Genomic DNA, 16237 nt, shown 5'->3' with positions numbered 1-16237 from the left:
ACAAGGCAGAACAAAACGGTTCAATTTAAGGAGTCCAAGTCACTAGAAAATGCCCTAGAGTGAACCACCTTCTTTTTGCAAATGACTCTATTTTGTTTTGCAAAGCCACTAATGCTTGTTGTGAGAATATTCTGGAGTTACTAGTTAATTGCGAAAGTTTCAGTGGTCAACGGGTTAATCTGAATAAATCTGCTATTTTTTTCAGCTATAATACTCCCCAACAACGCTGGTCTCCATTAGCCACTGATCTTAATATTAATCGTATTGGAGTGAAAGATAAATATCTTGGCCTTCGGTCACTTGTTAATAAATTAAAGAAAGCCACGTTCAGTGCATTAAAGAAAAGGTCAGGAAAAATGTTATGGGATGGAAATGTAACTTGCTTTCAGCAGCGGGTCGACGAGTTTTGCTTGGAGAAGCGGTTCATATACACACATTGTCATGCTTCAAGCTCCCAGATTCTTTAATATTAGAAATTCATAGTATTTTATCGCAATTTTGGTGGGTTCAAAGAGGCTTGGAAAGAAGAATGGTATGGATTAGTTGGAACATTATGAGTAGACCAAAGAAGGAAGGAGGTCTGGAAATTAAAGACATAAGGGCTCAAAATCTCGTTTTACTTGGAAAACAGTTTTACAAAATAGCATCTCAACCAAATTCTATTCTCTCTAGAATTTTAAAAGGAAAATACCATAGATACTGTGATATTTTAAAGGCAGAAATTGGAATACACCTTCGTGGGACTGACGCAGTATCTTATAGGGCCGCAAAGTAGTGGAGAAGAGATTGTTGTGGAGTGTGGGAACAGGCTCTGACATCAGAATTTTGAGTGACCCACGGCTTCCTAAGGAGTACCCGTTTACAATCCCTCTTTCGGCGATGCTTCAACCCAATAATATCCTTCGAGTCAAAGATCTTCTCTCTGAAAACAAACAATGGAATCAAACTTTAATCCAGCAAATATTTCCTCAACACATTAGTGATCGAATTCTATCAATTGAAGTTAGAGAAGATTTCGATAAATTAAAATGAATTTTTCACATATCAGGAAAATACAATGTTGTTTTGGGCTACCAAGTTGCTTATGGTTTCCTTCATGAACCAATTAACATTTGCCCCCCTATTATGAAAAGAAAAGACATTTGGATATCTTTGTAGAAACTAAAAATTTCCCATAAATCCAAGATTTTCCTGTGGAAGACTTGCCATGAACGACTTCATGTACTCCATCTCATGCCTTCCCGGTTTTCTTCAACAGATGGAACCTGCCCCTGTTGTCAATCAGAACCAAAAACCCAAATTTACTACATGGTTAATTGCAAGGAAGCTAGAGAGACATGGAAATAATCTGGCCTAGCTAGGTACTTACCTAGAGTGGAAATGGAGGATTTTAGTCAGTGGTGTCTCGCGGTGTTGTCGGCCATCCAACTTAGTCACGATGCAAAATCCATCGCCCAACTTGTTGCAATTCTTCTCTGGCAGATCTAGAAGGAGAGAAATTCTTGGATTTTTGAACATCTGTGTCGTCCTCCAGCAGACGTTGTGGCCTCGGCAAGAAAGCTTCAACTCGAGCTTTGTAAGACCCGGAAAAATTATAAAAGAATTAATTAGATAATTACTTATTAAATTAAAATAATTAAAATGTGCTGAGATGGGATCGGAAATTAAAGCTTAGAATTTTGAAATTTTAACAATAATATTTGGATTCGGAGAACTTTTTCGATTGGAAAAAATGCATAAAAACGCGTACTAGTATTTTAGCCAGCAATACCGGCTTAAGTCTATCCAGCACTGTGAGTGAGACAATTAATTATAAGTGAAGAAGATTAAGAAGCTAAAATTTATAATTTGGGAAGTAGAAATAATTAGAATACGAATTAAAATACCAATCTTAAAGGTTTTGTCCCAAAATTGAGCCAACGGGCTAAAACGAGTGAACCGATCCAAGTGGGATCAATCCCACATATATAACCTTCATTTACTTGGTAATTCAGCATCATCACCCCCTCATTTGTGAAAGTCACGCTAAAATGAGAAGAGAGTGAGGTGAAGAACACAAACCCTAACTCCACAAACTTCAATCCTCCATAATTTTCTCTCTGGAGCTTCGATTAACGAGCCGTTTGCGGCCATGAGAAACACTCGTCAAGATCTTTGATTCTATCTGAATAAAGTGGTAAGAAATTTCAAATTCTATGCCTAGTTTCCTATTCTTTCCAATTTTATGTTTTTGGTTTGGTTTTTGAAGAAATCTTGTAATTTTGGTTATTTAGGGGCGCTTTAGTATGAGCTATTGGTGGGTTCCATCACCAATCTCAGCAAGTTAAGGTAAGAAAGCTTTATCCCCTTTTAATTTTCTAATCTTATGAACCCTAGGTTGAGAAATTGTGGATTTTTGTTGTGAATAGCGAAATTGTTGTGTTGGTCGGTGCGGGGTTGAGTTATGGATCAAGCAGCGAGGTTTTGGTGAACGTTGTAATTTTCAGTAAAAAGACTCAAGGGTTTGGAACTGCCGCCATTAAGGTACAATTTAAGTTTTATTTAAATACCATGTAATGTGACATGAAGTCCAAGGCTAGATGCCCTTAGGAATAAGTTTGAATTGTGTGATTGGATGGAATTAAAATGTTGTAATTGATGAAGTGTTGATTTTAATTTTGATTTGGTGATTGGTTGTTTATGAGTTGTGAGAATGTGTTAGGAGCTTGATGATTGAAATTATGAATTGATGAAATGATGAATTATTGAGTTGATGAGTTAATGAATATTGGGTCAGAGATCGTAAATTTTGGGCCAAAAGCCGTGAAAGGTAAGTTCGGGTAAGTGTGATGGATTGGAATGTGTGATTTTGGTGCGAAGTATGTTTGGATTAGTAATTATTGAATTTTTATTGAATATGTGAAAAGTTGTTGGATTTTTTAGTTGTTTATTAAATCGGTTTGGAATACATGATTCGGCTTAGAATTGGATGAAAATGGGCGATTTATATGATAAATAATTTGATATAATTTGAGAATGATGATGTATTATTAAGGAGGTCTAGAATGTGGTTTGAATTGGTTGTGGATATAATGAGGATTTAGTGAATTTGTGAATGAAAATTTTTAGATGGATTAATAAACTGGAAGTTAATTTGTTATGTGATGAATGCTTAGAGGAGTAGAGAATGAAGGAATCTATGTTGAGATTGTTTAGTGATGAATGTGGTATAGCTTTGGCTTGGTTTGGATTGTGAACTTCTTGGAAATGAAAATTTTCTATTTTTTGGTAAAAACGAGTTTTTGGCCAATTTTGGCGGGCCGTAACTCGATCCTCGGAGTTGAAAATTCAATGAAATATTAGATTTTTGTGAAAATTTATTCAATAATCTTTTCCATGGTTTAAGAATAGTTGTAAAATGAATTTTGTAGGAAAAGTTATCAACATTTGAAAATTTGGTTTCAAAACTGAATTCTGCAGAAGTTGCAGAATTTTGAGGTCATGCGTATGCATGACCCATTCCTACGCATGATGGGCATTTCAGAATTTAAAAGGTTTCGTGCGCATACCATACGAGTACCATGCGTACGTGCAAAAGTGAACTCATGCGTTCGCATGAGGCATGTGTATGCACAACCACCTAGTTTTGCAGAAAATATATTTTTTGTATTTTTAACCATTTTCAAATATTCTAAACCTCTCTAAATCCTGTTATGAGTCTAGAGTCAGTGAAATTCAGGGTAGATGAGCTAGGAATGAGACTGAATGAGTTGAGATAGTGAGTTGAAGAAAGATGAACTAAATGTGAAGTCAAGTATGATGAGGATGAATATAATGATAAGGAATGATGATGAGTGATAATTGATTTTTGATTGAGGTATGATGATGATTATGAGATTGAGAGAGAATGATGATTGAGTATGATCAAGATATGATGAGAACAATAAGGAAAACGAGCTAGGGTAATGACTGAGGATGATTATGATTATTAATGGAGTGAAATGAAATTGAGAAAGAAGTCAATAATGAAATTAACTCTAATTTGAGACATACCTGCTTGGGAAGTACAGTTGAGTGATTACACTTAATTGCCGCAGTAGAGTGATTCTACTTGCTCCCAGATGTTGACCCTCCATCATAAGATGTAGTCGGACACTTAGATCTTTCCAGATTTTATCCTCCAAGAGATGTGAATTACTCTTGAGAGATGCGCGCAAGCAGGGATTGTCCAGGGTTAGCTACCGGATATGTCGGGTTCACCTGTATAACCGACAGATGATATCATCATCCATATGATAGGCATACATCATTTGCATTTATTTGACTTGTTTGGGTTTGCTACTTGTCATGGCTTGTTTATTTGTACCCATTACAAGATTATATGCTAATTGCTTTAATTGAAATACTTGTGAATTACTTGATTGCCTTGCTTGTGTTTGTATAACTAAGAGGTCCCTCATGCTGGTGTTGGTTGACGTTGAGAGTTGTTCTGTTTAGAGTTTAGTGAATTGTGAAAACATGGAGGTAAATAATTGTGGAACTTTGATAAAAGTGAATTAGATTAGAATTCTCCCCCTAATTACGGATTAGTGAGAACCTAGAATGGAACGAATGATGTATGGGAGTTTAAGATGGCATAGAGAGTTCCTGTTACCTTATATTGTATCTATTTGACATTTTTACCATACTGAAAATCCATGGATCGGGAGTTCTCATTCCACATATCCATTGTTTTTCAAATGCAGGTCCTAGTGCTCCACAATGAGCTGGAGTTCGTCTGGAAGACAGTGAAGTTATTTTAAATTTTGTATTTTTATCTTGTTTTGATTTTTCTCTCCCTCTTTCTTTTGGAAAACTCTAATGATGTATGTATATATATTCTTTTGAAAACTTGTCTATAAAGGCATTGATGTATTTTGGGAGAGATAGGATTGTTATCAACTATTTTTACTGTTGTAACCCTGGCCGACCAAAACTTCGTGGGTCGTGACTAATGGCTATTATACATAGCTATATATATTCCGTCTTTACTCTATTTCTCCATTAAGTTTTATTTTACCCTGCTTATTCGAATGTGATACTTTTGATACGTGAGTGTTGGTGCTCACGATTTTCTTTTACTCTTTTCAGACTTCTCGTTTATTAGGTTGCGTTTGTTTACAGAGACAGGACACTGAGACAGAAATACAGAGATACAAAATCATGTTTGAAGAGGAGACATGGACAGAGACAATGTGTCCAGGGACACTGAATTAGTATATTTTGTGTCCATTCTGACAGGAAAGACACAGAGACACTAACAAGGGACACAACTTATTTTTCATTTTTTCTTTTATTATTCTTGTTAATTTTTTGTAATTATTATATTTTTCATCTCAAAATTTTTGAATGAAAAAAATGAATAAATTATATTTTCATATATAATTTATTCTAGTTTATCACCAAACAGGATACAAGAATACAAAATTTTGTGTCTCTATCTTTTATGTCTTGTTCTCAGTATCTTGTCTTGTCCTGTTCTCAGAAACAAACACAGCCTTAATTCCTTCTAAATATACATGTATTATAACTCCATCTTAAATTATACTACCTTATTATTATTAACTTATGATTCGAGTATAAGAATATGAATATTAGGGTGTGTGTGATTGGAGGGAATACAAGTATATTCCCAGAAATTTTGAGATGGGAATGTCTTATTCCCATGTTTAGTTCAAGATTTAAAAAATTATTCTTGGGTATGTTTTATTCCAAGGAATTAAATTACCACCAATTTTATTCCCACAACCCCCTAGTCATCTTTAATTCCAATGGGAATGGAATGTGTATAATAGAAGAAAAAGACTAAATTACCCCTATTATTTAATTAGGTTTCACCTTCTTTTTGTTCCTTTCTGAAAAATGGAACCCTAGCAGAGCATTTTTCTTCTCCCAAATCAGTGAGACTTTACCAACGCCACCGCCACCGGAGCCGGCACCGGCGCCGCCGTTATTCTTAACAGAAGATTCGTCTCCTTCTCTTCTCCGATTCATGTTCGCACTACTTCTCTTTGTGAATTTTCTTCAAATCTCATATTAAGGTTTGAGTTTTTCGCCAAATCAGTGGAGGCTTCACCAACGCCACCGCCACCGGAGCTGCGCCGGCTGATGAGCGGATAATTTATACGCTTTTTGGCATTGTTTTTAGTATATTTTTAGTAGAATCTAGTTACTTTTAGGGATGTTTTCATTAGTTTTTATGTTAAATTCACATTTCTGGACTTTACTATGAGTTTGTGTGTTTTTCTGTGATTTCAGGTATTTTTTGGCTGAAATTGAGGGACTTGAGCAAAAATCAGATTCAGAGGTTGAAGAAGGACTGCTGATGCTATTGGATTCTGACCTCCTTGCACTCAAAGTGGATTTTCTGGAGCTACAGAACTCAAAATGGCGCGCTTCCAATTGCGTTGGAAATTAGACATCCAGGGCTTTCCAGAAATATATAATAGTCCATACTTTGGCCGAGTTTAGACGATGTAAAAGGGCGTTGAACGCCAGTTCTACGCTGCAGTTTGGAGTTAAACGCCAGAAACACGTCACGAACCAGAGTTGAACGCCAGAAACACGTTACAACCTGGCGTTCAACTCCAGAAGAAGCCTCTGCACATGTAACATTCAAGCTCAGCCCAAGCACACACCAAGTGGCCCCCGGAAGTGGATTTATGCATCAATTACTTACTTTTGTAAACCCTAGTAACTAGTTTAGTATAAATAAGACTTTTTACTATTGTATTAGAAATCTTTGGAAGATCCTGGATTGTATTTTTGATCCTGTGATCACGTTTTGGGGGCTGGCCATTCGGCCATGCCTGGACCTTTCACTTATGTATTTTCAATGGTAGAGTTTCTACACTCCATAGATTAAGGTGTGGAGCTCTGCTGTTCCTCATGAATTAATGCAAAGTACTTATTCAACTCAACTTATTCCGCTTCTAAGATATTCATTCGCACTTCAATATGAATGTGATGAACGTGACAATCATCATCATTCCCCCATGAACGTGTGCCTGACAACCACTTCCGTTCCACCTTAGATTGAATGATTATCTCTTGGATCTCTTAATCAGAATCTTCGTGGTATAAGCTAGATTGATGGCGGCATTCATGAGAATCCGGAAAGTCTAAACCTTGTCTGTGGTATTCCGAGTAGGATTCTGGGATTGAATGACTGTGACGAACTTCAAACTCGCGAGTGCTGGGCGTAGTGACAGACGCAAAAGGAGGGTGAATCCTATTCCAGTATGATCGAGAACCTCAGATGATTAGTCGTGCTGTGACAGAGCATTTGGACCATTTTCACAAGAGGATAGGATGCAGCCATTGACCACGGTGATGCCTCCAGATGATTAGCCATGCAGTGACAGCGCATCGGACCATTTTCACAGAGAGGATGAAAAGTAGCCATTGACAATGGTGATGTCCTTACATAAAGCCAGCCATGGAAAGGAGTACGATTGATTGGATGAAGACAGCAGGAAAGCAGAAGTTCAGAGGAACGAAAGTATCTCCATACGCTTATCTGAAATTCTCACCAATGATATACATAAGTATTTCTATCTTTATTTTCTGTCTATTTATTATTTATTTTCGAAAACTCCATAACTATTTTATATCCGCCTGACTGAGATTTACAAGGTGACCATAGCTTGCTTCATACCAACAATCTCCGTGGGATCGACCCTTACTCACGTAAGATTTTATTACTTGGGCGACCCAGTGCACTTGCTGGTTAGTTGTATCGAAGTTGTGAATGAAAAACAATTTATTAAGACGTGCGTACAGAGTTTTTGGCGCCGTTGCCTGAGATCACAATTTCGTGCACCACCGGCGCATCGTTACCTTAAACAGAAAGCTGGTCTCCTCTTCTTCGAGTTCATATTCGCATTGCTTCTCTCTACGAATTCTCTTTAAATTCTCTTCGAATCTCTCATTAAGGTTTGGGTTTATTATGCTTTCTACATCATATTACACTAATTTTTTGTAATAAATTGCTAATTTGATTAGTTATTTTTTATTTTGCTTGATTTCTTAGATGCTCTCTGTGATTATGTTGCATGTAAACAACGTGTTTGATGATTTGCCTCAAATAAAGAGTTTAAGCTTGTTGTCACCGATTTTGATGATTTGATGAAAAGATATTAATCAATTTTCTAGACTTTGCAATGTAAGTAGTTTCCATTATGAAACAAAATATTCTAGTTGGATAGAATGAAGTTGAGTACAAAGTAAATAAATATAGGAATTTTATCCATTTCTGTCATACTCCACTGACCCAACTAGTCAATACAATAGAGACGGAGCTTTACTCGTAGGTCTAAATTTCCAAATTTCACATTGATGTCTATTACCGTTAGAGGGGTCATTGTGGCTGCTTGAATTTATGGCTAGTGAGACAAATGTATTTCCAAATTTCCAAATTTCACATTCAATTGAATTTCTGTATTATTATATAGTTAGTGATATTACTAATATCCTGTTCTTGATAATGTGCAATCACTAATCCTTATATAAATTCAATTATTCATTTATGAATGTATATGCTTGACTATATATATTGGTATTCAGAGTTGTTGCTATTGATGGAAACAAAGCCATGGAACTGATCAGATAATTTTATTATTGTTATTAGGATTGAAGTTGAGTGTGTGCAGGCAAATTCAGTTGCAATTATAGTTTTGAATTGCAATTTTAAACCATTTCAAGTGCTCTTCTTAAGTTGAGCTTAATAGTTCATAGTACTGTATCAAGTTTTCTGATGTTGTTTCACATTGTAATATTTTTAATTTATTTTCTTTTAATTTTGCTTATCATTCTTTTAGTATAAAGTTACTATGATTTTTTGAAAGAGCTGTTGGGAATAAGGAATATGACCACAATCCAATCAATTATGTGTCAAATAATTTGTTATTATTATTATATTAAAATATTAATATAATAAGGTCCTTGATTAAATTTAGAGATTTATCATTGTGATAGTGATCATAATATTGAGAGATAAATCTTTTATAATTTAATTTAAATTATTCTTGGTCATAGGATTATTAAAAAGGACATTAATAATTCGGAAAGATCAATATATATATATAATGGTCTTCATTGGATGAAGATTAATAGATCTCATTTATTAAATTATATATATAGATGGTGCATATAGAGATATGACCATTGAACTAACTTACTTTGAGAATTCCTAATGGTTATAATTACCGTATATTTGTCAATAGGATATTCTCAAGATGAACACAGTAATAGAGTTTCCTTTGACCTGTGACTGTCATAGTAATTAACAATGTATTTATTATACTTTGATTCCGGACACCCAATTTAGATCAGATGTCCATTGGTCAAGGAGTTGACAGCAAAGGTTGGTCTCGGTGTGGATACGCATAGCGTCTTCGTACCATCGAAGGAGAAAGTGATTTTTACCAAAGCGTCTAAAGGTATTTAGATCTGATCTATATATTAAATTATTGGAATAAAATTTAAGCACAAAATAGATCTTTAGGATTACTTTATTTTCTTCCGCTGCGTGTGTTATGAACACATAGTAATCCCACAGTGGTATCAGAGCTTTGGTTTTTTTGTGTTTAAATTTTTATTCCTATTTTCTTAAATTTGTGAATTAATAGGAATAATTCAATTTTTTTTTAAGCATGCGATGCAGTTATTTCCATTGAGATGGTTTTCTAATAAATTAATAGTTAATTTATTTTAATTATTTAATTGTGATTAAATTATCATTTTTTTAATAAAAAAGTTATGTTTATAATCAAATATTTTGTTTGATTTTATTTATTGATTAAATTTTATTGTGAATTTAATCACAATAAAAGAAATACGATGCAAAATATTTTTGTTTGTTTCTTATATATATAAGTGTATATATAAAGGTCAAATTTGATTTGATAATTTTGAAGGATAAACGTTAGTACATGAAAAATCAAATTTTGATTTGATTGATGTGTTTTGAACACTATAGTTTTAGAAAATAATTTTTCTAATGTTCTTGATTATAAAGAGCAGCCTAACAACCAGGAGTTTTATTTTCAAGATAATAATCAGTATATACATTTGATGTATTAGGGATTTAATTTTATATTTTGCCTAGACAACCTGGGAGTATAAAATTTAATCCATGAATACTGATAAAAATTCTCTAACAATTGAGATAAATTCTAAAAGTTAGGAGTTTGCCAAAAAAATAAATTTATCTCTTGTTTACAAGGAACAACCTGACAACCAGGAGACTTATACTCAAAGATAGAATTTATTTATGCATATGATGATGTATAAGGAGAATTAATTTTATACTTGAACCTAGACAACCTAGGGGTATAAAATATAATTCAGTTAAATAATTGTCTGACAACCAGATATTATTTAGGATTATAATTGTATGTGATACAATTTAATCATATTTATTTGGAATAGGTATGAGTAACAACTTGACAACCAAGGTACTCATTCACGATTCTAAATAATTTTGTCAGAAATATAGATTTCTTATTTACTTTCATATTTTTAAATTTTTAAATATGTCCATCTTTCTTATGGCATACTTTGAAAGTAATAAATTGGCTATACATTGAGAATTGTTCTTATGTATGAAAAGGTTATCATGGACATGATAATCCTATTGAAATAATATTGTCCAATAAAATTGGTGATAGAATAGTCAGTACTTGTGAAGTATTTGAAATATTGCTTTACTGCAATATGGGTTGTTTTGACAACCATGAGTTCCAATTTCAAAAGCATATACCCACTATTTATTACTGAACATCTTGAGAAGATGTATGGTGCCCAAAGTAAGATAGTATGACTATCAAAGATTTTATTTGAACTAGTGGGAGTATTTGGCAATATACTTTGAATTAAACAATTTTAGAAGTTGAAATGCCATTAGGCAAATGGCTTTTGTGAGAATTGTTCTTGCAAGTATTTAAAGAGATTTTTTTTGTTACAAATAATTTATAATTGGCCCTAATATGATTAAGGTTTGTGGTCTTTTTTGAAAAATCTAATATGAGTATTGAGGATGCGAATCAAAATTGCTCTTAAGGGTTGGTTTGACCAATAATAAAGATATTGAGTATTTTTATTATAAGAGCTTAAAGTAAAATATCTAACATCTAATTGATATTCTATTCAAATAGAGGATGAGATTCTCTCAACGCACAAATACTAGTACTCTATGTACTCCATCATGTTTAAAGAAACATGGAATTTGATTTAGCTGAGGATCACTGTTTTTTAAATATTTGGACTACGTTTTAGAAATGTTGCTAAATTAACAAATTTCTCACTAAATCAACTTTTTTTCTTATGAGATATGGAAAAGACATAAACTCAAACTCCAGAACATTAGAGTTTGAAGATGTCTTATATGTATTAAGAGATTGTACAACAATAGAATTGATATTAGGTCCAATAAATGAGATTTATTGGTTATCCTAAAAAAATAATGAGATTATTTTTATCACTCTTCTTATGACAAAGTGTCTGTGATAAGAGGTTAAACTCCTTTTTAGAAAAGGGATTCCATCTTAAAGAAAGAGTGAGAGTACAATTACTTTTATTAGAATTGTATACCACTCAATAGAGGATATACTTTTTTCTGAAAGTATAAAAAACGTTTGATCGTCAAACTAATTTTTCGAAAAAGTAGCCTATTTGTATAATGATACAATTCTATAAAGATAGATCTAATGGTTACTTAGATTTTTTATAATTATGTTCAATAAGGATTGTCCTTAAAATAAAATTATGCACTATTGTAGTAGGAGATTTCATGTTTTGAGAAAATGTGATATTTATTATGCACTAGGTGTATTTTACAAAAGGTCAAGCAAACATGATCAAACGTTAAGGTGTTTAAGGTCAAAAGAATTTTGATAAACACAAATGTGCATTGAAAAATTATACACATGATTGATTGGCTCTAGTGCAAGTGAGAGATTATTATGATAATAGTATGCCCAAGATCCAATCTATCATGATTGGCTCTCGTGCAAGTGGGAGATTGTTGGGAATAAGGAGTATGACCACAATCCAATCAATCATGTGTCAAATAATTTGTTATTATTATTATATTAAAATATTAATATAATAAAGTCCTTGATTAAATTTAGAGATTTATCATTGTGATAGTGATCATAATATTGAGAGATAAATCTTTTATAATTTAATTTAAATTATTCTTGGTCATAGGATTATTAAAAAAGACATTAATAATTCGGAAAGATCAATATATATATAATGGTCTTCATTGGATGAAGATTAATAGATCTCATTTATTAAATTATATATATAGATGGTGCATATAGAGATATGACCATTGAACTGAACTGATTCTGTTTCAAAGTGAGTTATGATATGATTCATAAATTTGAAAGATTCAAGTTTAAAATAACAAGATATGATTTAAATTTGAATTGAGGTTCAAATTTAAAATCAGTAACAAATCTCATACTATATATATGTATGCCAAGAGTAGAGAAAAAAACAAGAATGAAAAGAGAATAACAAAGAGTTTTTATTCCTTTACCTCTACACACATAAACGTATGTGAGCCTAATTCTTGGAGAAGAATTTTATGGCATGCAAAGAGTTGTAAGAGATTTCTTAATTTAGATCAGATGTCCATTGGTCAAGGAGTTGATAGCAAAGGTTGGTCTCGGTGTGGATATGCATAGCGCCTTCGTACCATCGAAGGAGAAAGTGATTTTTACCAAAGCGTCTAAAGGTATTTAGATCTGATCTATATATTAAATTATTGGAATAAAAATTAAGCACAAAATAGATCTTTAAGATTACTTTATTTTCTTCCGTTGCGTGTGTTATGAACACATAGTAATCCCACAGAGCAAATGAGATGCCATCTTCTGCTATGTGGCTTTATGTTTCTTATACTAGACATTGTAGATTCTTTGTTTGTGGATAAATTGATGACAACACTTATTTAACTATATACCCAAGTTTTTCTTGGAATGTGTAAATCCATTTGTCTATTTTAGACCATCTTGTGAATAGTCTTTTTCTTACAAAGTACAATCAGTTTGTTAGACTGGTAACTTGGATATAGCTTTTATAATTTCATTGCAGGAAATGATAAATTTTGATTTTTTTATTTGTATGGTAGAAGAAATTTCAATGGCTTTTGAGCTTGCTTTTGATTCTTTTTGGCTTTACCATATGTCTCTGTCAAAGGAGTGATTATATTTAAGCATTACTTTTCGTGAATTGCATATCTATATAAGCGTGAATGGCTACATTTTGCATATCCTGTAAAGCATTACTTGTTTTTTCTCTTTTTTTATGATTTCATTTATTTTCATCTCTGAGCTATACATCTGACTTTACTGCTATTTAAAGAGTTCCATTCTGTTCATACTAATTATCGTTACATTCCTTAGTAGTCGTATCTTGTTGATAGCTTCTTTGGGAACATTTGGATCTTTCTATTATAATCATTTCTTAACAAAATAAATGTTTGAGCAAATAAAAAGCCACTTTATATATTTTGGAGAAGTATGTTATGTTTTATGAATATCAAGTATTCAAGTTAGAGTTAATACTCAAAATGGCCCCTAAAATTTTGAGACAGACTTAATTTCCAAAATTTTAATTGACTCAATTTGAACCCCCAAATTTGAATAAGTGACTCACGTTAGCCCTTCTGTTAATCTCTATTAATGGCACGCTTACCTAGAACGTTAAGTGACACGTGGACTTGACACGTGGCCTTATTAAACCTTGCTGACATAGAAAAAAACATTTTCGACTCAATTTAGCCCCCCTTTTAATGAATATAAAACCCTAACAAGTGCCAAATTTTCAAATTGATATCGTTGTTTGGATGTTGGAGAAGATGATGAGGAGCACCAGCCAAGATTTCGAAAGCTGCAACAGATCTCATTCACATGGAAGTTTGGATAGGAATCCAAATCGAGCTAGATCTGGAAAGGTTTCACACTGGTGTGGTTGTGGAATGTGTCCTGTTCTTCATTGGTCTGGAACAGAAGTAAATCCAGAGAGACTATTTTTTGGATGTCCAAACTATAATGTGAGTTCTTGAATTGTTTCCTTCTTAAATTTACATCTTCTTTTTGTAATACATGCATAATTTATTTTGTGGTTCTTGTTGTGATAGACCTCTGGGAATAGATGGTGTGGACTTTTTGTGTGAGAAAATGGCGTGGAAGAAGAAGACATGATTGGCAGACATGAAACTGAAAATAGCATTGAGTATTGGAAGATGAACGTGGGTTGGAAGATTAGTGCAATAGAAGCTGAAATTAGGATTTTAAAGTATGAAATTGTATTTTGAGTTTTTTTCTTGTTTTGTTTGTAGTTGTAGCCATTGGCTATACCTTGGGTGTAGGAAAGTGATGAATAAAATTGAATTAATGTCACGACAATTATATTTTTTTAAATACAAATCTGTTTTGTAAATTGTAAGTTTTGACTAAACCTACAAATTCAGTGAGGATATTACAAATAGGTATGATTCTGTAAATTAAAAGTTGTGACTAAGCCTGTAAAAGTAAAATGGTAAGAATAAACAAGAGACTGATTACAAATCTGCAAATATCAATAATAAACTAACTTGTAATTTATCTACCAAATCTTTAAATTGCAAAATAAGTTATAATAATAAACCTTGAATCTGATTTCATAGGTCAACTATAGTCATGACAATAACCATTGTAACACATGATAAACCAAGAGTGATGTCTAGAATGTCATCATTACGATCACAAAACAAAAGGGCTATTTAAAAAGTTCCAAAACAAAGCCCTATACAAGACATGACAAAAGATATAAACAACCACTGACACAAATTTCAGTCACAAAACAGCCACAAAATAACCTCAAAACACACAACTTTGGATTACATTTATCAATTCATCCACAAAAGATAACATAATTTAATCTCTATTTCTTCCTTGGTGCTTTGAAGCCCGGAGTGGGGAAAAATTTTATAAATTCTGTAAACTTTGGCGTTGTCCCAGAACTAGCTCCTTGCATTGGTTCCACACCGAAAGTTGTTCTTCTTGTATGTGGCAGCTTATCCAGCCTTGTGAGTGGAGGTGGAGGTGGATGCACCTACAAGTAATTAGAAATATTTGATAGATGATGAATAAACACATGATATTTTCATAAATGTAATTAATTAATGTGTTATATAATGGTACCTGCTATATAATTTGTGGTTGTGAAACAGTGGATTGGGTGATGTCAATCTCCGAAGCCTGTGGAGCATCCGCAGTTTGTATACCAGCAGTTGTCGTAGCATCATCGGGTGCATTTGCATTAGCTCCATCTTGGGATTTGGATTTAGCTACAACAGCTGCTGCTGCTGCAGCAAGAGCACATGCAATATCATAAGCTTTTTTATGAGCACAGCTTCTTTTAGTGTGTCCTTTAACACCGCAGTAGGTACAAGTAAATTCTTTGTAGATTCTCTTTAACTTTGTTGCAATTTTAGACTTCTTACTGCTCGAAGGCTCCTCATAAGCGTCCTTTCTCCTTTTCTTCTTAAAATTTCCTGGCCTTCTCCTAGTTTTAGGTGCTTGAGGTCTGTTGTATTTAGATTTTTCCTACAGTTTCTCACCCGGTATTGGATTTAGAAAATGCATGTATGTAGCCCTATATGCCTCCATAGTCAACCAATGATGACAAAAGTCTTCAGGATTTTTATTTATCCTTGAAATTGCTGCACATGCATGGACACACGGCATGCCTACAGATTCAAATTTTAATTAGTCATAGTCTATAATTCTTAAATGCCATACGTTAAAAATGTTAGTTAAGATATCATGTTGGACCTGTTATCTGCCAAAATCTACAAGTACAGATGCTTTTGCTTAAATCAACTGCCATGTTAGTAGGCCAGCCGTGAATTTCAAACCTTTGGTAGCCATCATCTCCACACCATATAGGTGTCCATTTTTGCGAGTCTTTCATGATCTTCTACAGCCGACTTTATCGGATTGGGGGTAGCTTGCCAATATGGTGAGACAATTTGACTTTATTTTTGGCAATTGACCTCATTGCAAACATTCGAACCTCCTCTAGTAGTGTTATAATTGGCTTCGCTCTGAACTCCTTATTTTTGAGTTAAATACCTCACAGTCGTTGTTACAAATGTTGTCCATCTTTGGTCCATGACTGAAAAATGCTCTTGTCCATGACTTTTTAGGCCACTTGTCCAATT

This window comes from Arachis ipaensis, chromosome B04, assembly GCF_000816755.2.
Source record: "Arachis ipaensis cultivar K30076 chromosome B04, Araip1.1, whole genome shotgun sequence".
NCBI lineage: Eukaryota > Viridiplantae > Streptophyta > Magnoliopsida > Fabales > Fabaceae > Arachis > Arachis ipaensis.
The sequence above is the reverse complement of the archived record's forward strand: the minus strand, read 5'-3'. Positions refer to the sequence as shown.